The following is a 25005-nucleotide window of genomic DNA, read 5'->3' on the forward strand; positions in this document are numbered from 1 at the left end:
ACGGATCTTTACACTATCACTACGCATGCCTACCGCAAAAATCACACCTAAAAAAAAATATTTCCAATAATAAAACTGATTCACCTTTTCGAGAATAAACATTACTGATAAAGGGACTTAACGACCTCATGTCAATCAACTTATTTTCATACAAATTCCCAATGATTTGATCATTGTTTCAACTTTAATCTACAATACCCAATTATTTAGTTTAAACATCTCAAGGCCAAAACTACTCATCAACTTTTCAAAACTACATATCAACAATAACTAATAAAACAGTTTCCTATTTATTCTCTGATTACCTTCGATCTACCTAAACTTATCAAAAAAATTTCCTATTTTCCACAAACATTCTCCCATAATAATTTCCGAATTTTCCTAATTTACTTGGGTTGACCTTTAAAATCTCAATATTCACTTTCACTACTACTATAATGATATTCAACTACCAGACGTGAGACCAGAATACGTACGTTGACATTACAATAATTTCTATCATCATTCACGGAATTACAGAATACAAAAATTTTATTCAGCACTCAGTTATTTTCAACTCTTCAGGATCAGTTATTTTCACCTATGCTAGTTTCTTCTACTAATTTTTATTCTACCGTTAAACATTTAATTTGTCAATCAATTTCAATATAAAGTTTTAGAATACTTTCAACTTGAGCTTCATGATACCTAACTTTATCTTTAAGCACTTCAAAAGATTATCATTTTAATGGATTTACTGAACTTAATAACTTCCCTATTTCATCTACAATTATTTAAACATCAGAAAAATTGGAGTAGCAACTATAAATTATTCATTCAACTCCAACCCAAAATATTGACAGTTAACACGTTCACAGAATGAATTATTAAGTATAGACTCAGAAAATTGATCTAGTATTATTAGAGTAAGTTATGAAAAATTTAATTTTTTAGAAAATTTGAATTCCAGAGATTTAATATCTCTAGACAGCAGAGTGGCGCAGTTGTGTGCCAAAGAAGATAATAGATAAGATAATTTTGAATAAAATTTAGAATTTAGAATTAGGTCGGCACATCTAGAAAATACCTGAGTCTATACCTAATTCATGCAAGTGAACGGGCTAGAGTCAAGAAAACTTCAATTAATCTTGCCATGCCTGATTTAATAGGTTTATACTATCGAATAACACTACAATTTGAAATAATTGAAAAATACAAACAGTTTCAATAAACATTGGCAACTAAAATCGAACAACAGAAACAACAATTTCATGTTACTTTGTTGACATTCTTCATCTGATTCGGGGGCGCATTACTATCCCCGTTTAGATAGCAATACGTCACAAAACCAAACAAGATCAGTCATAAAATAACCAATCAATTTCAACATGAAATTACTCAGGAAAGAAAAAACCCGTTGAACCCAAATTCGTCGATAGTAACCCATATAACCCATTTCATAATAATTTTGAATCCCCACTTTTTATTGACATTCTCGAATGAACCTTTGTTTCACTACACTGCACTTTCGTTGGTTTGTATGTTGCTTTATCGTCGGGGTTACAGTACCTTGTTTTTGGCGGTGAGCTTTTACCGGTTGAATTTGGCTTGACGGCGACGTCCTCTTACGTCCCTAGACCTGTCGTCTGAACGGGTGTCTTGAAGCGGTTTTACATAAAGTTGCGGAACCAAAGGGGTGGTAGTACAAGAAGTTGGTTTGGGGACACACATGAACCGCTTAGCGGTTATTTGAAGAAACAATTATTCGTACATGGTGAAGAAACACAATTAAACCTTTCAGGACATGGCACTACTAGTAAATTTAGACATTAATAAACAATAAAACTAGCTCCTACATTAACTACTGAAATAAACTTATAAACCTGCCCAAAAAGGGGGAAACATAGTGACTACATCTTTACTCTCGTAGTGCTCCTAGCAAAGTGTCCTCCGGAACGTAATCTGGTCTTGCGCGGCTGGGGAATCCCCACTACTGTATTTAGAAACAGGTCTCCTATTGGGCGAATGGAATCAATTTGACCAATCGTCGCGTGGCTTCTACAGCCTTTGGACCAAATAGTAACTGCAAAATCGGTAGTTTGTTATAATTTCAAAGCTTGCTGTTTTCCAACTTATCGCATTTTATGTCGCGACAAGAAGGCTAAGTTTTAGAGATAATTCCATAATCTACATTCCTCGACGACTCGGAGCCACAATTTTTAAATATCTATCATGGGAAACTCGAAGTCATGGCCGTTCATAATAGAGAGAGAAAATAATTTATTTCGCTAACTCACTTACAATAATGGCTCTAGTCTATTGCGTATTAAATTTACTATTATAACTTGGGAAAAGGCCTGAATTAAAGAGAGTGCCCGGCACACTGACATATATGTTTTGTTAACATATTATATGTTATTGGTTTGAACTTGTATTGGTGTATCATTGTGCAAATTGGTGCGTTCAACAGCGTCTCATAGAATAGAAGCAGAAGGATTTTGATTCCTGAAAGTTTGTGGAGAGTTTTCAGTGGCTGATTTCTCAGACTCATTTTTGAATATATGATGAATAGTTCACTACTTGTGTAAACAAAGTACTATTGGTAACAAATTCTATCGAATTCAATTCATTATTCATACACGTACTACATGAAACATATAATGTTAAATTTCTGTGGATGGAAGAGAAATTTTCACCTCAAACTTATCATTTCAAACATAAATTTATTTCTCTTGTCTTCAGAGCAAAAAATGGTTTCAGCATACATCTTGAATTCAGAGATGATAATTTACACAACATGACGATGTAACCTACGTGTCTACAAGTACGTGTCAATTGCAAAACACATTCAAGATCTCGGGGACAAGTGTCTTGAAACATGGTAGAGGAAATAAGATTTGCAAACTGCAAGTTTTCGTAGGCTGGGCAGAGCTTTTCCACTTGTCATTCCTAACAACGCAGCGCGCACGAGTGACGTAACGACGCCAGGCGTGTTCAGGTGATGTATTTCGCTTGTTGAGATCACTCAGCTCTCTTCACAGTGAATGACGGCTGTTGCCATAGGAACAATGGTAAGCCTACACCTGGTGTGAATAGGCCAACTGATACTAGGTCATGCCAAGAGAAGCCTAATATGAAAGCTTGAGCTTTGACTCCACTCTTGAATTCTAGCCTTGTTTCTCACGCTAGCTGCTGAGTCTGGGACTCGAAAGCAAGAAATTGAATGTTCACATTGTTAAACCTGACATTCCCAATAATGATTTCTGTTTGAATTGGATGAAAAGACTGAGAAATTGTAAAAAAACCACAGATTTTATTGATAGTTAGAAAGAGTTTATCAGAGATTGACAATGGTGTAACAACCGAAACCGGTCTTTCTAACTATCAATAAAATCTGTGGTTTTTGACAATTACTTAGTCTTTTTATTTAATATGGATAATTACCACAATATCAACTTCTCAACTACAAAAAAAATTTTGTTGGATGAATTCTTCATCTCCCATGAACTACCTACTACCATAGGTCAGAAAAGTATTACGAATTGACAATTCCAAAGCTTTAAATTACAATATCTTGATTATGCTAAGAAAATCTGACACTAACACCAGAGAAATCTCCTATAATATATTTATATATATCTATATTTGTATTCTGTGCTAATACCCAAAAATCGATGTTATAATAAGTTACAGATTAAACATTGGTTATAACTTGAATGGTTTATTACTCATACTTGACTGGTTTATTCCTTATACTTGAATGGTTTTATCAACTTGAATTGTAATGAATGGAAGGTACACCGTTATTATTGACTGAGGATAGCGAGCTGCATCATTTTCTTGCTGTAGAATGCCGAATCAAAATAGGCTAAATGAAATAGGATGGAATGTGGCCAGATGCAATGTAGATACTAGATAGATACCTAGTAAAAAGACGATTTTTCCTGTCACTGCAATTTGCTGCTTATTTGATGCGGCACTTAACTGCCCGCTCATCCTTTCTTTTACTGTAAATATCATGTGATTGAGAATTTGATGGTTCCAATGCTTCAGGTAAAATCCATAACTCAGCTTGAATTGAATGAATAGCAGATAACAGATACATAGCAGATATCCCTCTCCTACAAGTCGCTAGTTCAAGAATGATAGGTAACCTTTAAATCCAGCTTAAACAAAAAATGCAGCCCACTGCACATGCGCTGCGGTTAACGAGCGTAAAGTAAACAGCTGGCGAGCGTAAAATAGATTCTCGCTCGCTCCTCACAAAACAGCTGTTTTTTGATGAGTTTTCGGTTCGTACAGAAGAACCTTACGAGCGGTTGTAGAAATAGTTATTTGTATAGAGTGAAAAGTGCTGTTTTTTCTCCCTGAGGGGAAAGTTTGAAGCCCGAGGCAAAGCCGAGGGCAAAAATTTTCCTGAGGGAGAAAAAACATTTATCATTCGTGATATACACAACATTTTTATAAAAACTGCAAATAAAATAATTTTTAAAAACGTACGTGACCAGACAATGTGTTACAACATAATTTAAAAGGTGAACAGAAACAGCTGGCTTGTAATCACAGTTCTTCGCCGACAGCACTATCTGTCGGCAAAAGTTGTAACAACAATGGCCGCCACAACTACAGCTATGATGAAGTTCTCTTTCCAAATTTGATTAGTTAATAAGGAATATTCATTGGCTGGTATTTTGAATAGTACCTACGGAATATAAAAAAATATTTATACATTTTTTTAGTATAGTGATATGAAGTTTGTAATAATTTTAGCATACAAACATATATTTCATATGTTGATCAAATCTGGTTGAGGTATTGAATTTAGTTCGCTCAATGACTGACTACTCTATATGCTTTCTCATCTGAGCTTAGACCTTCTTACCTATTACAATGTAAGTTTTTAAAATGGAGATGCTTCCCATGTTATTTAAATGAAGTCACTTTTCCTCCCTAGGGAGTTTTTCTGTTTTTTACTATCGAGAGTGGAAAAGTGACACTTTAGTATTATGTTTCAGGGAGTGAAGTAAGTACTTTAGACAGTAGGTGGAGGAAAAATAACTATTTTGAATAGTTCAATCTCGTTAATAGAGTCTGGTACCTTGTTTATAATTTCATGATATCAAAATACAGAAATCGAAATCTGTGATTATTCGATGTTCATTTCTGATATAAGCGAGTATATTTCGAATATCATTCATACTAATTAGTTCTTCAGGAGAGGAATTGGAAAGTTTTGTACTCTGTAAGGAGCATACTCCAACTCTGTAAAGGTCAAGACTATCCATAGAGAAAGTACACAAAGGTATCCTTAGTGGTTGTACAAGTTTGGTGCTTGTCTTTGCTCTATGAAAGTCAAACACCAAGTGATAAATACTTGACTTGGATCATTGCTGCCAGAGATGGAGGTTGGTGGATGGTGATTCAACAAGAAGTGCTCACCTCGAATTTCAGATATGAGCACGTTCCTATCAAAGTATTATAATATAACTGAGGATTCACATACGATACGTATAATACAAGTCAACATTTCCAGATAATTTGCAAAGGGATTGAATGATTAATCCTTTTATCAAGAACCTTGAATGATACCAATCATAATCATCATAATCATCATCATCATCATCTTGTCTAGCAAATCTAATAAATGAGGTGAGAATATTGTTAAAGGTACAATATGAACCTTCACACAAGGGGTGGATTGAGTAGCCTTTTTGTGTGAAGGAAGCACAATGCTGTAAAACTCACGAATAGCCAGCCATATGGACTCTTTTCGAACTTATAACTTTTGCTGCGTGTGATAATGATAATATAATAATAGTATTAAGTGGGGTTCTATTTCCCTCATTCTATATATTATGTCTTGCCCGGCGCCAATCAATCACTTTGTGATTGATGAAAAAGAAATGTGTATATTGGAACACTGTTCTGTCAGTGTGAATAAATAAGCTAAATATATAAATAGCCATTTGAACTCTTTTCGGACTTCTAACTTTTGCTGGGTGTGATAATGATAATAATAATGAAAGTATAAATATTGATATTGAAGACTTGAAGAAACTCATACTTACAATCTACATTTACTCTTAGGGTGATGTCACGACATGCCACGACACAATTGGGCAAGATGATCAACGCAAATGTCCGGATTCTTCTGGTGTGACATGCTCTCACCCACTCTAATGCTAAAGCCTTCCCACTTGGTCGAAGCAGTCATTATATATATTGTTTCGAAGCAGTTACTAATGAGGAGTTCAAATTAAATTGTAGAAGAATGTCAATTGAATGCCAGAATAGCATTTTCAAAATCTCTTCCTTTAGTTTTCAAACGATGAAACAAGAAAGAAATTGAGACGATTCTCAGCTGGGATAATAAAATGCTGAGTGATTCACCAGGCACCGAAAGAGACCAAGCTGGAAATCTGACCCACTGTGTGGTCTCTGACCTATTCAGAATTTTATTTGCAGGCTATTTGTCATTGCTCTCTCGCTCTATCCAGTGGAATCAGACAGTGAGATAGCAATTTAAATGTACAATTCCGGTGCGAGTGGATTATTAACGGAGCTAGTGGTCGATTAAGATTTCACGTGCTGCTAAAGTGACAAACAACTCAGTATTAATTGTCAGAAAATGCAGAGGGCGTGCTAGGTGACGAGGGGAGGGGAAGAACTGTGAGGAGGAGGAGGAGGAGGAGGAGGAGGAGGAGAAGGAGGAGAAGCACAAAGTGAGGAGGTAGTAATGAATGACCCAATCGCGTGACAGCATTGCTGCCGACACCCGCTGGGCTCTCCTTCTATTCCTTTATTCCTCTTCGTTCCTCATTCCTTCTTATCTTTTCGTTTTCCACGTTTTTTCTCCTACAAAATCAACTACAAGCCTTTTTTCAGACCCCTATTCCTTCCTCACCGAGACATATCTTTACACTACTACACTTCTCTATTTTCCAATCTCCATCCTTGAAATCGTATTCTTCTTCATCACAATATACCCTCTAGAACCCTCCTGGAACTAAGATTTTTTGCATCTTTCTTCTTCTCCTTCTTCTTCTTCTTCTTCTTCTCTCTCTCCTTCTTCTTCTTCTTCTTCTACTTTTTCTTCTTCTTCTTCTTCTTCTTCTTCTTCTTCTTCTTCTTCTTCTTCTTCTTCTTCCTCTTCTTCTTCTTCCTCCTACACCTCCTACTTCTTCTTCTCCTACTACTCGTACTTCTTCTTTTCCTCCTACTCTTTCTAAGATTTCTCTTATTTTTTCTTCATATTCTTCTTCTTCTTCTACTACTACTTTCTCATCTCCTTCTTCTTTTTTTTTCTTTTTCTTTTTCATCTTCTTATTCTTCTTCTTCCAATTCTTTGTTTTTTTTTTCTCTCCTTCTCCTTTTCATTCTCTCGTTTTTCCATCTTCCTTATCCCTCAGAATTTTTATGTCAACAATAAATTTTCCTCCCATCTTCTGACTTCTGTTCATCATTTTTTTCCAATGCTCTCCACATGCAAATCCATTCTTTTTTACTTCAACTACAATGAATTACTCTTTTTTACTTTTGCAATGTTTCTCTTCTCTCACTCTTTCCACCGACTCTGAATTGACGTAGAAGTATCTCAAGTTGCCAACCCAAGACAGTAGACTGCACCCTAAACTCACCCCATCTTCAAGCCATCCCAAACCCAAAACAATTCTTAGCCTCATTTTATACTCCAACATTACCCGAGGGGTAGCCCACTGCATGGAGTTCAACATGAGCAAATTCTTCCCCAGCCCATGAATAGGATACGAGTTCAAATGTCAGCGAAAGTATTCCAGTCATGCTCTCCAATTTGTTCGGTAATCGAATGAATCCAATTAAAACAAAGTTTGACAGATTATAGCCTCCATCAAATTTGAGCTGATTCTCACAAATCAGATTGAGAAACCGGTGATGATAATGGTTTTTAATCACACTCAATAAGAATTTGTCCATGAATCTTTTTGATGATTATGTAAAAAATTTACAGAATATTTCTTATTGTGTTCCATAATTTACATCTCAAGATTGTTGAATAACGGGAGACTCTCATTATCTTTATATGCAAATGGATAAAATCTGGTGTGGCGCACTCACACAACTTTCCTTGCCGTTATGAAAATTTATCACCTGACGCTAGTGTTCCCGCGCAATTCAAGTCTACTATTCAAAGATCTAAGCCTCGAAAACCCCTGTTTTTGACAACATTTTCGCCATTTTAGCCGCCATCTTGAATTGCATTTGATCGAAATTGATCGTGTCGGATCCTTATAGGGGAAGGACCTTAAGTTCCAAATTTCAAGTCATTCCGTTAATTGGGAGATGAGATATCGTGTACACAGACGCACATATACTCTCACATACAGACTAATACTTTTCCTCCTACTCTTTCTAAGATTTCTCTTATTTTTTCTTCATATTCTTCTTCTTCTTCTACTACTACTTTCTCATCTCCTTCTTCTTTTTTTTTCTTTTTCTTTTTCATCTTCTTATTCTTCTTCTTCTTCTTCTTCTCTTCTTCTTCTTCTCTTCTTCTTCTTCTTCTTCTCTTCTTCTTCTTCTTCTTCCTCCTACACCTCCTACTTCTTCTTCTCCTACTACTCGTACTTCTTCTTTTCCTCCTACTCTTTCTAAGATTTCTCTTATTTTTTCTTCATATTCTTCTTCTTCTTCCTCCTACACCTCCTACTTCTTCTTCTCCTACTACTCGTACTTCTTCTTTTCCTCCTACTCTTTCTAAGATTTCTCTTATTTTTTCTTCATATTCTTCTTCTTCTTCTCCTACTACTCGTACTTCTTCTTTTCCTCCTACTCTTTCTAAGATTTCTCTTATTTTTTCTTCATATTCTTCTTCTTCTTCCTCCTACACCTCCTACTTCTTCTTCTCCTACTACTCGTACTTCTTCTTTTCCTCCTACTCTTTCTAAGATTTCTCTTATTTTTTCTTCATATTCTTCTTCTTCTTCCTCCTACACCTCCTACTTCTTCTTCTCCTACTACTCGTACTTCTTCTTTTCCTCCTACTCTTTCTAAGATTTCTCTTATTTTTTCTTCATATTCTTCTTCTTCTTCCTCCTACACCTCCTACTTCTTCTTCTCCTACTACTCGTACTTCTTCTTTTCCTCCTACTCTTTCTAAGATTTCTCTTATTTTTTCTTCATATTCTTCTTCTTCTTCTTCTTCTTCTTCCTCCTACACCTCCTACTTCTTCTTCTCCTACTACTCGTACTTCTTCTTTTCCTCCTACTCTTTCTAAGATTTCTCTTATTTTTTCTTCATATTCTTCTTCTTCTTCCTCCTACACCTCCTACTTCTTCTTCTCCTACTACTCGTACTTCTTCTTTTCCTCCTACTCTTTCTAAGATTTCTCTTATTTTTTCTTCATATTCTTCTTCTTCTTCTCTTCTTCTTCTTCCTCCTACACCTCCTACTTCTTCTTCTCCTACTACTCGTACTTCTTCTTTTCCTCCTACTCTTTCTAAGATTTCTCTTATTTTTTCTTCATATTCTTCTTCTTCTTCTCTTCTTCTTCTTCTTCCTCCTACACCTCCTACTTCTTCTTCTCCTACTACTCGTACTTCTTCTTTTCCTCCTACTCTTTCTAAGATTTCTCTTATTTTTTCTTCATATTCTTCTTCTTCTTCTCCTACTACTCGTACTTCTTCTTTTCCTCCTACTCTTTCTAAGATTTCTCTTATTTTTTCTTCATATTCTTCTTCTTCTTCCTCTTCTTCTTCTTCCTCCTACACCTCCTACTTCTTCTTCTCCTACTACTCGTACTTCTTCTTTTCCTCCTACTCTTTCTAAGATTTCTCTTATTTTTTCTTCATATTCTTCTTCTTCTTCCTCCTACACCTCCTACTTCTTCTTCTCCTACTACTCGTACTTCTTCTTTTCCTCCTACTCTTTCTAAGATTTCTCTTATTTTTTCTTCATATTCTTCTTCTTCTTCCTCCTACACCTCCTACTTCTTCTTCTCCTACTACTCGTACTTCTTCTTTTCCTCCTACTCTTTCTAAGATTTCTCTTATTTTTTCTTCATATTCTTCTTCTTCTTCCTCCTACACCTCCTACTTCTTCTTCTCCTACTACTCGTACTTCTTCTTTTCCTCCTACTCTTTCTAAGATTTCTCTTATTTTTTCTTCATATTCTTCTTCTTCTTCTTCCTCCTACACCTCCTACTTCTTCTTCTCCTACTACTCGTACTTCTTCTTTTCCTCCTACTCTTTCTAAGATTTCTCTTATTTTTTCTTCATATTCTTCTTCTTCTTCCTCCTACACCTCCTACTTCTTCTTCTCCTACTACTCGTACTTCTTCTTTTCCTCCTACTCTTTCTAAGATTTCTCTTATTTTTTCTTCATATTCTTCTTCTTCTTCCTCCTACACCTCCTACTTCTTCTTCTCCTACTACTCGTACTTCTTCTTTTCCTCCTACTCTTTCTAAGATTTCTCTTATTTTTTCTTCATATTCTTCTTCTTCTTCCTCCTACACCTCCTACTTCTTCTTCTCCTACTACTCGTACTTCTTCTTTTCCTCCTACTCTTTCTAAGATTTCTCTTATTTTTTCTTCATATTCTTCTTCTTCTTCCTCCTACACCTCCTACTTCTTCTTCTCCTACTACTCGTACTTCTTCTTTTCCTCCTACTCTTTCTAAGATTTCTCTTATTTTTTCTTCATATTCTTCTTCTTCTTCTTCTTCTTCTTCTTCCTCCTACACCTCCTACTTCTTCTTCTCCTACTACTCGTACTTCTTCTTTTCCTCCTACTCTTTCTAAGATTTCATTTGATCGAAATTGATCGTGTCGGATCCTTATAGGGGAAGGACCTTAAGTTCCAAATTTCAAGTCATTCCGTTGATTGGGAGATGAGATATCGTGTACACAGACGCACATATACTCTCACATACAGACTAATACCCAAAAACCACTTTTTTTTGGACTCAGTGGACCTCGAAACGTATAGAAATTAACAAATTGGGGTACCTTAGTTTTTTTCGGAAAGCAATACTTTCCTTACCTATGGTAATAGGGCAAGGAAAGTAATAAAAACTTGATTAGGCTACTAATCGAATTACCCAGCTGATTCAGGTCTGGTTCCAGAGTTCTCAGATCGCACCTTCTCAGATTAGGGTCTCTTTCGTGACTTATCTACTTATTTGCAGATTAAATTTGATGATAGGAAATAATGATAATGTTGGTTTATTCCCAACGACACAATATACAAGTATAAACATTCATAACATCGTAAGCTTGGCTTTTGCCTTTAGCTCGAGTTGAGATTCCTATTTTATTTCAATGAAGAATTAATTTGTTCCTTATAAAATTGGACTCAAATCCTTGGAAGTGAATTTCAAATTCAAATTCAAATTGTGACTTATCGTCTGGAGATTCCACTATTTATTATAAAAATTTAAAGAAGATTGGAAGGCCTGTTGCTGTCACCTAGTCATATCTATATGATTATTTGTTATTTCATTGTTGAATTTCATCAATAAATAAATAGATTTCTTATGTAATCCAACTTAGTGTAACCTTTGACTGATCGAAGGAACCTCATTTCGGCTGCTTGGATACGTGACTCAGTTTTTTTCACTGACACCCAGGATTATTGCAAATATTGAAGAAAAGTAGGGAAGACTGGTCCAGCCATCTACTTCGTATGCCAGCAAATAGACTTCCAATTCAAGCTTGGCACTACAAACCCGATGGGAGAAGAGGCGTCGGACGACCGATGAAGAAATGGATGCCGGAACAGGCCAACAGAGCCTAATCCTTGAATGACGATGATGAAATAAATAGATATCACAAAAAACATGATTCCAGGAGTGAACCTTAGAGAGAAACTGAAAACTTGCACACTAATTTAACATTTCAGAAAATATTATCGTTGAAATATCTACTACTTTTGAAGATAATAAAATATACTGCCTTGAATCCTAAAATATTATTGATATAGATGACATATAGCTCTCCCATAATCAAATCAAAACAAGTTTTTTTGTTCACATCGGTACACATCAAATAATTATAGGCTTCCTTAATCAACCTTAAATATTGTTTCAAGATTTTCACAGTTGAAGCCTTCAACCTTAGAGTATTCTATCTGTTCTAATGAGCTGTATTCGAAAGAGAACTTACTATTATAATAGGTTTTCCTCATTGAAAGAAGAAAACAGAAGACGAATCTTTGTGAAAACACGTGTGGTTTAGTGGAAAAAGCAGGAACAGGAGACGTGTGCTACAAAATAAACGGGCGAGCCGGTTGACAGGCCGGCATTGTGCAGAGACTTATTGCCGGCCGTGTATGGAATTTAAATTGTAGTTAATTATTGTCAACCTCATTCACGACCGTGTAAGATCCCTCTCTCATATGGACCATTCATTTCCAACACGTTTCTACAGGAATATAGAAGCCTAGGGAGCTTTGCACCCTTTCTTCCAATTATTCACACTTCAGAAACAAGCTTTTCAGGAATAGAAGTCCTCATTGAATTAATGAAAATGTAGATAGCATAGTCTGTTTTGCAATCGAGCAAGGAATATTTATAGATACTTTCTAGAAAGTACTAACTATACTATTGTACTATAATTTAACTTTATAGAAAGTATCTATAGACCTTACAATCAAGTAAACAGTCTGTAAGTTTTTCGAGCTCTGAATTTAGAGTTTTCTCATCAACTAGCTAAAATTACTATAGCACAATATTATACTTCCCAATCTATCTCCGAGAATAATATTTCGAGGAGAGCCTCAAGTGACGCTCGAACAAATTGAAGAATTTATTCTCATTGTTGAACTGAGTGTCTAGATAACTGGAGAATTCACTTAAAGCTGGATACACACAATTATCGGTGGAAGTGACTGGCACAGTAAAAAAAGAGATATCATTTCTATCAGTTCTGTAAACTAATAAAACCGGTGTGAAAATCGGCGAGTATGGTCTAGTGGTAACAAGCGTAAAAAACTTCGGTATGCTAGACTGGTTCGTGGGTTCGAATCCCGTTGATGGCATGGACGTTTGATCATCCGATGAATTCACGATTATCCACTTTCCATTACTTACGCACGAGCAGGAAGTTTATGTGGGCATAGTCCATAATAAAAAAGATAGTTCTATTGGAACTTATGAAAATATTATTTTTACTGTGCCGTTCACTTTAAATGACACTGATTTTTGAGGATTCAGCTCTATATTTTGAGTTTGTGTAGTTTTCAGTTTTACTAGGCACTTAGCTCAATAATTTAGGAAGAAAAAGGCGTTAATTTATTCGTATATTACTTGAGGCTGCAACTTTCCTTGAATTCTCTAGTAAAAGTTTGTGAAGTGGTAAATTGCAAATCCTTTATAGATGATACGATGTTCTTGATATTTATAAGAGCGGTCGCTAAAGTCCCTATTTTGCGAATAAATTCGCAGAAAGTTAAGGCCGTCCGGCTCGCAAAATTGCTGGGTTCAAACCGCAGCTCTAGCTCAGTGGTAGATACATGAATTTTCCAAATATAATTAATCACCACAAGGTTCAATGACTGGTGATTAATAATTCTTACCGCTGCTTCTGTGAAGTTCTTGAAGAGTGCCAATAAGGAAATCAAAAAGATAGTTGATGACTGATTACCAGTAACCATGTATCCAATCAAGGATAATGAAGACCAACTATGGTTTTTTCTAGTTGATTTTTAAAACGCTCGCTATGAATACAGGTATCCACCAATTTATCCTTCTGAAATTCCTTAGAACTTACAACGCCAGTTCTTGAAGCTCTCTGGATCCTTATATGATATAACTGGAACCTTATTAATATAATTATCAATATGTTTTTTCTGGCGGACCAATATGACTATCATCAAAGGATGATAAATACTAAATACTCTTAATAAGATCAATATTAATTGATTCACTTATTTTATATGCTGCAGACTATTTTTTCTTGGCACTGAGACAGCTCAAACTGTATATCACAAGATGAATTAGGATATAATAAAAACTTCTATGATTTTGTATGCCGACATAAAACACAAAATATATTCCCATAAAAAAATGTATATAAAATATTCTTATATCTATAATTTTCTTTAAATAAATTCTTTTCTATAAATTAAATGATTATCACAAGGCTTAATAGCATTCACCATTGTGAGTTTTAAAAAATATATATATATTATATTTAATACTGATACTTGGACTTCAAGTCGATTCAGAATTCTACAATTTAAAACCTGTTCGGTCAGTAGATTTAATAGAACATGCTTTGATCAATTAGCAAATAATAATTAATAAAACCAACATTTAAAAATCTCAGGGTTTTTATGAATCCGTGCTGTACATGGAAGTAAGCTTCCTACATAAATCAAATAAATTCATAAAACGTCCTTATAGACTGTATGATAGCACTCAACACGTTGCAAATTTTCTTGACTTGAATCAATTTATATAGCGCTTTGATTAATTCCCCAAATCTTATTAAAAGGCCTTTAAAAAACGAGCTCGTTTGAACTAACACTCACATTAATGATGTTCTTGGAGGTCTTGTAGAATAAATTTATTATTTCCAATAATTAATTATGCAGGTCCTTTTCATCTCGGCTGGGCTCGCGCGTGGTCCAGATTTCTTATAGATTTCTTTCAGTATTAAAGGTACATTTATGGGAACAGATTACAATTAAGAACTCTTTAACAACACTGAGTTCACAGATAAATAAACATTAATTACAAATAGTTCACATTCAAAAAATGGATTGGCTTGATAATTTTTAAAATTTAACAGAAAGAAAGAACCCTAATTTCCATGTGCATCTTCACAGATCGAGATCACAAGCCAAAGAGAAGTGATTTCCAGAAAAATTTCATCTCTTCCTTGAACGATTTGTAAGCTTCCTTCTGATTGGTTTTCTAATTTAGCAAGACTCAATACAATTGGTTACTTCAGATTCAGGGTTTCTTCAACTTATTTATAGAAAGATAGGTGAAAAGTTTTTATATAAATAGATGGAGTGATTGTCTTAGATTATTCTTATAAATAAATCGTGATATACGATACTATCACACAGCGTACATTCAACTTTTTATATGAGCTTTGTATATTCTTGGTTTTCGTACTTTTTTAGATTGTTATAAATATTCATGCAGCAATAATAGTTGTCCCTATTTATTTACATAAACCTTCCCTAGTATAATATATGATACATATTTTGTGAGTAAACTTTATAATTCAACTTATACTGGTTGATCGAACAATCAGCTGATTCCTTAGGTGTTGATTCAAATAACTATCGATTTATCCTAGATCGATTGATTCATTTTAAAACATAAACAAACAATTCTAACCTCAAATGTACTTGCAAACTTTTATTTTTATGATCTGTCAATAATAAATAAGCCGCTTTATAATTTTTAATTCTGCCAATGGATCCTCATTATTGTTGAATTTCAATAAAACTTTATTTCGAAACTGTTATTTTAAATTATGCATGTTTTTTCTTACCGCTTTAGATAATATGATTACTCTTTATCGCTAATAACATTCGATTTCACTTGAGTGGTACTTTGACTAGGCTATCTTTCCTTTCTATTTTATAATTCCATTAGAGTTCAATAATTCATTTCAAAAATATTTTGTGGTGCTAAAATACCATGTGACAAGTTGAAATCTACATTCGTCCAAATCTCTAGTAATATTAGCTAGTTGATAAGAAAACTTTAACTGCAGAACTTGAAAAACACTGTTTTGTAGAGAAATTTAAAAAACATTGTTTTGATCCAGCTTCTAAGTTAGAACGGATTTCAAAAACGGGAGGCTGAACAAACACATTAATGAATGGAGTTCATCATTCATTGAATTGGGTTTGATTTGTTAATGCATAAACATTGAATTTGAAATCTATACTATGCGAATGAATTTTCAAGTTAGGCCTACCTTTTCTTCGCAATGCATAGCATCGTTGCCACCCCTACCACAACAACTTAATGTTTATCTTCAGCACTAAAAATACGATTCATTAGGGATTCTATGTCATAAAAGTGATTAAAACAGACAGGAGGAAGTATAACGTTGATTCGAATTCAGTGAATGTGTTTTCAGTGCCTCATCGCATTCATTGTTTTGATGAAAATCGTCAGGGAAACATCTGCCATTCATCATGCATTTAAAAATATAATTCGGGACGAAGTTTCGAGAGAGCGGTTTGCAAGCAAAGGAACACACCCACTAAACTGTACGTAATTTTGCGTTGCACGAACACACATGCACCGGTTAAGGTCTTTGTTGAATTTCCCTTTGCTCGGTCTCAAATGAAGTCTAACCGCTCATCAACATGCTATATTCCTTTTAGTCGCATTAAAAGTGAGCCTACTTGAGAGTACTCACAAAGAGTCGCTGCTGACTAGCGAGCCAAATGAGAGCTGAGTACTGCACTCGTTCGCTCTGTGTACTTGTCTCGTTAACGGATTGCACGTAAATGGAAAGCCCCACACCCCACACCTGGCTTCATAGAAGCATCTGGATGCTCAACATGTTCATACACATTTTATTATAGTTTTGTACCATTGATGTTCTCTTAAAAGAGTGCTCGAAGAGGATGAGAAATATATCTTTCAAAGAGTGTGATGAAATTATAAAGTATAAAAGTTTGTCTCAATAGTTCAAGCTTTTAAAGCGTGGAAATAAATTCCACCAGCTACATCATTTCTACCTCATACTGCGTTACGTTGAGATCTCTATGAGTTGACTCTATAAGATAATTGCGTTATAAGATCTTTGGAGACATAAACATCCCTTCAAAAATTATTATAAAGTCTCTGGAGGCATAAACATCCCTTTCAAAATTATTATAAAGTTTCTGGAGGCATAAACATCCCTTTCAAAAATTACTATAATATCTCTGAAGGCATAAACATCCATTTTAATATTTTCATCTCATTGTTCCAGAAGCAATTATTTAAATTGAGTATGTTGGTTAATGAAGATACTTATGGAGGTAATTCAGCCAAGAAAAAGGAAACACAAGCAAAAGAAAACGTCCACATAAAGGTCACTGCAATTTCGAGATTTTTCTCATCACTGAACTATTAATGGTAATGAATAAACTGAAACGATCAATTGTAATGAATTAACTGAAACTCTTAATAGTAATAATACGGGCGTCTACAGTTTGACTGCTCTATTCTATCGAGTTTTACTTACAATGATTTATCTATTAATCATTATATTCACAATAATTATTTGTTAGTCATTTTTCACAGTCATTTCTTTATTCCATTGTTTTTTCATGTTTTTAACATTTTTATATTATTTCGTATATTTATCTCATAGCATGTGACTTTTTATTAATCTGTCATTTCATTGTTTGCTGTTTGAATCGCCATTTTGTAACGTTTGTATGAACCGCTAATTGGGGGGGGGGCTTGTCTAGGCCAATGGCAGACGTTCGTTCACCTTGATAGGTCACGGCTTTCACCAATAACGGTACTCGGCCGCCAGTATAAATACTGCTGCTCTTACATTAGTTTTAGTTCACCAGAGATTCATAAGTGGTATAGCAACCGGAACCGGTATCTAGATTTTTGATGAATCTGTTCTTTAACCATAACTAGTATTTTTATCCAATACACCATACAGACCTCGACACAGGCCTATGAGAATTTCTGCTGGGAAACGAAATACTTCTAAGTCACCAACATTTCTGGATAAAGTTATTTTTGCAAGCGTATTGTGAAGGTGCTTTGGGACGTAACGAATTATTTTGAATGTTATTTCAAGTCCCAGACGGTGGCGGCGCCGTTAAGACTTATTCATTTACCGCACTCGTTCATGCCTCCCACGCTATTGTCTCCCATAGCGCATGAATTTCTATCACATGCTGCTAGGAAAAATATCATGCGAATAAGGAACGACAAATGGAAACCTTATTCCGTAGAATAGGCTACACATTTGGGTGATTATTAAACGAAAATCCAAATCAAATGCTTCCAACATAGTCTAAAGAATTCTGCTACTGCGGGTATCATGTAGGCTTTATGGTTTTGAGCACCCACTACATGTAACAGCAACGAACTATGATAATATTGATTTAGTATATGAGTACTCTAATAGTACTTTACGTAACAAGTCCGGTAACGATAATTTACCGCATAAGTATAATTATCATAAGAATGCGGTAAATACGTTACCGTACAAGTTACAAACAATATTTTTTGTCATACTTATCTGAGAAAGAATAATATTGCAGAGAAACAGAAACCATTACCTGCTGCTGCTCGAGCTACTGCATTCTATAAACATGACCTAGCCCGTAACGCCTAGTTCATAACAGACAGACCCTTCGAGCTCAAATAAAATAATAAAGGTCTAAATTATAATATTTCAGATGAGTTCTTATAACTTGAAACTCCTTAAATGAGTTCTTTAATTATTTGAGTTGGTATATTAATTACTCAGATGTTATTAGGACTTAGTAGAGTCCTAACATACTCGACTGTAAAGAGAACATATGATCTCTCTACAGTATAGTATGCTGTAATGAAAATCACATGTTTTATTGTTCTGCAAACAGCTGTTTACCGGCTTGATTTAATGCATGGAAAACAGCTGCAATTGAGTGAGTATGACAAAAACTCAATAAATTGATGGGAATAAATTACTCAGAGAGATATATATACGGAACATATAATTGCAAATTCCCAGCAATTGTCTTGGATTCTCATTTAATAATGATTGTTCTTAACAAATTAATTGATTGATTTTTCAATGTCTAATTTTTCATACTTGCTATTGTATTGTTCTTCTTTGCAAATTACAAAGCTTTCTCAAATTCCATTATGGCTTATAATTTGGAACTGAACCTAAATAACTTTTGACAAATGGAGATTGTTAGCAGGATATTCGAAATAGAACATCACGTGATGAGGGGCTTTTAAATCTGACATGAGAAAGGTTCACCAGCATGAGCGTTCATTGGTGTTATCATCAACATCTGTGTTATATTCCTCAAATATTCCTTGCATTTCATTTGTTGAATCAATACTGCCAACAAACTAGCCAATAGCATTATAATTTACAGATATCTGCTCAGCTCAGTTCAAACTACCTATACATTCTTTTTGTAAAATCACATTCTATTCAATTGCTCTTCTTGATTAACTAGCTATTGGTATTATAAATCACATAATATTCACTCTTTCATCTTTTGTACTAATATCACTTCAATTTGTGCCGTGCTGTGAATTTAGGAAGTTAATTTGGAATTTATTGGCTTGATAAACATACTTATTGCTAGAGAACGGGAATCCAGAAATGACAAAAGAGACAACGAAATAGAGAGAAGATATCAAGTATATATTTTCACCTCTTACAGTTGAATTCAACAGTAAATAACACAAAAATTAAATTGCATCATGAAAACCGAAAATAGAATTACTAATTTAGAAAGTTATCTCCGATATAGCTAATTCGATAGTAGCCTACTCTGTCTGCTTTACATTGAAAACGTTCTAGATTGAATCATAAGGAGCTTAAAGGACTCTAATTTCCGAAAGAAGAATTGAAAGTTATCATAGATATTTCTCAGAAGTTGATCATAAATAACAATGAACATTTAAAAGAAAGATCAACATAAAATTCAGAAAACTCCAAGTGAAATACTATTAAAATATTATCAAGTATCCCCGATAATATCTATTATATAAGCTGCAAAGATAAATACTCCTAAAGGATCACATCACGGAATTCCACATAGCAAGACTATTCAAAAATATGTGACATTAGAACAAATTTAGAAAAAAGGTCAGGAACCATGAAACTTCAACCGATTCTTTACAACTTCAAGACAAAATCATTTTGAAACATTTATCAATAACGAACCTTTAAACATTTCATATACCAGTTCAACTCTAAGTAGTTTAGCAGATTATAGAATATAAATTTAAAGAAAACTGAAATTCTCAGAGTGATCCTTACAGAGAAAGTATGGCCTCACATTTCAATGCTATTTCTATAACAGACTGACTTCTCATGAAAATCAGCATGATCCTCATCATTCACAATGAATATTGTTACAAATTACAATCCAGCATCAATTTAGCTAATAAGCAAAATAGTTTTAACCTGATTTCCTGGAAATTTGGTTTATTTAATTTAGTAAATGTATTATATTAATTCATGAATTTCAAACGAGGTGATTAAATGAGTTGGTTCAATCAACCAAATGATCTCAACGTATTTATGATGGAGAGAATAATCCATAATGGTGGACAGAATCTACCCAATCTATCTATATTACCATACAACAATAAAAGAGGAATATCAATATCAATGTTTTTTTTCTGTTATATTACCAACTTTCAAATTGAGCATCTCCAACAGTTGGTACATACTCTATCATATTCATATTAACATACAACAAGAAATAAGTAATATCATTAGCAGTATTTTCTCTGTCGTATGTTATATCAGCCATCTCCAACAGTTGATACATAACTCTATAGATCATACATGATGAATAATCAAGTCTACATCAGTTTGCTTAATTCACATTTCAATTCAATGGATGTTTAACTCGAGTGATCGCAAACAAGAGAATATTTTTGCTCAAAGCATAATATACTATTATGAACTGCTCAGCCAGACAGAATCGATAAACGCAGCAAATAGTAGTTCACATTCCATTACATCTAGAGCCCATCAGATCACCATCATAGTCCACTCGAATCCACCGCTTCTCTGAGATTATGTTGGATTCAAGAGTCCGGGACAGTTGGATCGATTGAGGTCTCAGTTGCATTTCAATTCTCTCATTCCCCGAAAACCTTAACGGATGAGTTTTTTCTTTTATGCTTGCCAATCTCCGATATACAAACATTGGACGACGCTATCTCTATCTTCCTTTCCAGTTTCCATTCAAATCCGGGCTCTGTGTAATGAACCCCATCATATTCGTTTCCTAGTTGCTGATCTCGTTTATAATTCATCCCTTGCTTCTCAACAATAACGGACAGGCGTTTTTCATCTCATTTCATCCATCGACAATCTATACAATGTGCAAAGATGAAACGGGCATTTGTCCAGAATCCAGAACTGATCCAAACTCGAATTTCAACTATGAATTTGATTGGTTATGATAATATTATTTCTTCCTCATGATTCAATCTGAATGAACTTCCAACTGAAGATTTTGATTCTTTTAGGATTGGTTAATACGAGAATGAACCATCAAACAAAATTTAATTATTACTTGAATTATTAATTCACCTCAATTTTTACACGGTTTATAATAATGTTCGAGAAAAAGCAATAGGCTATTTTCCTAGAAATGATAATCAATAATATTAACTTCCAATAACTTCTTCTGTTGAAATCAATTTTGGATAATCGTCTTCATTGGAAATGTGTTATACTGAAACTTTGGATGGATTCGAAAGATAGAAATTGAATTATAGGAAAGTCAAAAAGGAAACAGCACAAAGAAGGAAAACATGACTTTTTATTACAGAATTTGAAAATAGCGTTGAAAGGAGTGAATAAATAGCTAGATATAGCTTTATTCCCCACATGATAACGTTGGAAATCAACGTATCCTGTTATCTCATACATTCCATTATATTCAATTTAGTGGATCTTAATGCACTCTATAAGGTTTTTAGAATCACACACGATATCATAACAAAAAGTAAAATCAGTTATTCTGTGGTTGGCATTTCAAGATTGTGATTGAATGAAGCTATTTATCTTTAACTGTTGCATTATCTAGAATATCTCTCGAGGAGCAGCAGCCATTTATCAAGATTTGAGAGGGACAGATGGTCTGAGAGCTATATTGGGGCTTTCACTGGGACGAGAAAAATCTGTCCCAATAAAAGGTGGAGCAGAGTTTCTTGGAGAAGGAAAGAGAAGAAGAAATTTGTAGAGAGTCAACCTATAAGGGAAAAGTGCAATGAATAAGTCTGACCAAGAAAGAGAGAGAGAGCAATAGATAAGTTCGACCAAGGAAGAGAGAGAGGTGTAGAAAAGATGGGAGAGTATCAAAGTGCAATGGTAATGAGAAACCCTCTGCGTTGCGTATCATTTCTTTTTCATGTTCGTTATTCTTTCATCCAACCCTTTCACTCTTACCCACGACTTTGCTTGCTGTGTCTTTCCGTGTACTTTGACTTTTACCCTTTCCCATCCATTCGAATTTTCTCTAATAACCTTTCTCTTGATTAAACTTGGTCATATTCGCTGAAACATGAATGTGGTTATATCTACTATTCTACTGATCAAGTTGCATTCCACAAATATATATATTCGGATATCAAAGTAGTACATTAAATGCTAGTTCAACCTCTACTTTCTACCTCTATGTTCTTGTTTTAATTTCACGTGCATGAGAAAAGCCATTACACAAAATTAATTTTCCTGGATAATGGAAACCATAAATTTTCTCTAAATTGGTATACATACAAACATTAAAGTCTCTCCAAGAATGATTCTTCTATATTCATGAAAATCCAGATTAGTCAACCATTCATTAAGGCATGGTTAGATATTTACAACAAATTATATTCTAGTAAAGATAATCTTCAGTTACTGGAAACAGTAACTTGGTGAACAATACAATTCAAGACGAATCTAGTTGAATCTAGGTGAATTACACAATCACACAGGAGGCAATTTTGAATTTTCCTTATTCGTGAAACTGTAAATATATGAAGGGTCCTCAAAGCTGAAACAATCATGAGAAATGATTAATGTTGGTTACCATTAATAATATCGCGTGATTTTCAGCGTCTTGTATCCTATATCACCAGCTGATATTGTCATTCATGACTTAATTATTACGATTTAAATTGGCCTTTACTGTACACGTTAATTACTCGTAGTAGACTGGCACATAAAATAGAAGAAGTAGAAGAAAGAGCAGAAGAAGAAGAAGAAGAAGAAGAAGAAGAAGAAGAGAAGAAGAAGAAGAAGAAGAAGAAGAAGAAGAAGAAGAAACGGACATTTTCATTCGTACATTCAAAACAGAAGTTACTACTGTAATTTCTTCCAAACTTGATTTCACCCGAATAAATTTTTCATTTCAAATTTCTCATGGAAGTAAGAAAATTTGATGCAATATTTGATTCATCATCGCAAGGTACAATACAACGTTCCATGAAACCCAGTTTCGTGAGTTCTTTATCAGCGTCTGCTCGAAACTAACCAGGGACATTCTTTGTTAAAAAAAAAGAGAAATAGGTTTCCGCTCCATCTGCAAAAATATCTGCGAATTTAACGCTCATCTAAGGACTCTTTATCCTTGTAGGGGATTTGGGGAGTTGCGTAACCCAGGCAACGCGTCGACCTCATGATTAGCATGCAATCGGATCCGATTCCCGACGGAGCCGTGCCCGGCCCGAATCAATCGCCTCAAATGGAACGATCTACAATCGCTACACTCTCCAACTACCAAATTAAAGCAGTTGTCATGGCATCTCCTATCTTCTCCAGCTATCTCCGATTTACTAGATTGCCATTGTATCCTATCTTCCCAAGCTATCTCCGATTTACTGGAGGTGGCCCATTCGAGTACTGTCTCAATATTGTCATTCTCGAATGGCACAGTTCAATCCATTTGTCAATTGACTGACTATGATGTCAATCCCTATTTAACAATGATCAACATTTTCAAGCTGTGATTTATCGAAAAGAATAATTTATGTTTGATCATATATTTTGTAGCTATTAAAAAAATCGGGCTTTTCATAAATAAGCTTGGCTTATTTTCATAGTAGGTCCTCATCTGTTTACACGCATTTCAAAGACTCTTTAACAATATCATAATTAATTGGGATTACTATATTACACATACACGCATTTTAACAAAATGAGTAAACTCTTTAGAAGCCATGATCTTACTCTTGAAACAAAGGTGAGACTTCTGAGATGTTACATCTTTTCTGTTTTCTTGTATGGAGCAGAATCTTGGACACTCAATGAAAACATATCCAAGAGAATAGAAGCCTTTGAAATGCGACTTTATCGAAGAATGCTAAGGATATCATGGACTGAACATGTCACTAATGAAGAGGTACTTAGAAGAATGAATAAACAAATGGAAATTATGAACACTATCAAGATCCGGAAACTGCAATATCTGGGCCACATCATGAGGAACGACTCCAGGTACTTTCTACTACAGACAATCATCCAAGGAAAAATCGATGGAAAAAAAGGTCCTGGAAGGAGAAGAATATCTTGGCTGCATAACCTTAGAAAATGGACGGGAAAAACATCAGCTGAACTCTTCCGCATGGCTGTGGACAAAATTAGGCTTGCCATGCTGGTTGCCAACATCCGAAACGGATAGGAACTACAAGAAGAAGATATTACGCATTGATTTTTTTCTTATCAGGTGAAAGAATAAAATGGAATACAATTCTTAGTCATTCAGTCAGATACAATAAACTTCATAATTGAAATAACATAAACATTGAAATAATGTCATTTACACTATTCAACTAGACCAAAACATAATCGAAGTAAACTGGATAGAGATACTGTTTGCAGTGTCTTTAGCAAACAGTATTGTATTCATTGACTGTGCACTGCGCATTTTTGTTGAATTCAATATTTGATTATTGTTATTCTGTAATGTACTAGTCATTGAATGAAGATTTATTTATTTATTTATTATTTATAAGTATCCACCAATTTACTACAAAATGCTCTGTCCTTGAGCCACAGTAGCACCCACAGTAGTCAAATGTTCTGACTTTCGATTCTAATAATTCTCTTACATGATGAAATAACTTATCAAAAATAATGAATGATTGGTATTGTGTACATAATATTGTGAACATTTCCTGAGCTCTTAATCATCAAAGTCTCACTAAGGAATAATTTGTTAAGTTTGTTAACTCTGCAGATTATCCAACTATGTAAGGTTATGGTAATACTATCTTAGTAAGTCTTGTTACACACACATCGATTTTTGGACGTACGATTTTTTGCCGTCCTTATCAATTCTATTAGATCAAACATAGCTTCGCATACAAATGCGTGTTTATGTT

General features: G+C 34.5%; 1 protein-coding gene across 1 annotated transcript in view; it reads left to right on the top strand.

Annotated features, from left to right (window-relative positions):
• Positions 1-25005, top strand: part of LOC111056813 — a 271910-nt gene that overhangs the window by 190249 nt on the left and 56656 nt on the right. The window lies entirely within an intron of this gene.

The sequence above is a fragment of the Nilaparvata lugens genome, chromosome 2 (assembly GCF_014356525.2).
Source record: "Nilaparvata lugens isolate BPH chromosome 2, ASM1435652v1, whole genome shotgun sequence".
Classification (NCBI taxonomy): Eukaryota; Metazoa; Arthropoda; class Insecta; order Hemiptera; family Delphacidae; genus Nilaparvata; species Nilaparvata lugens.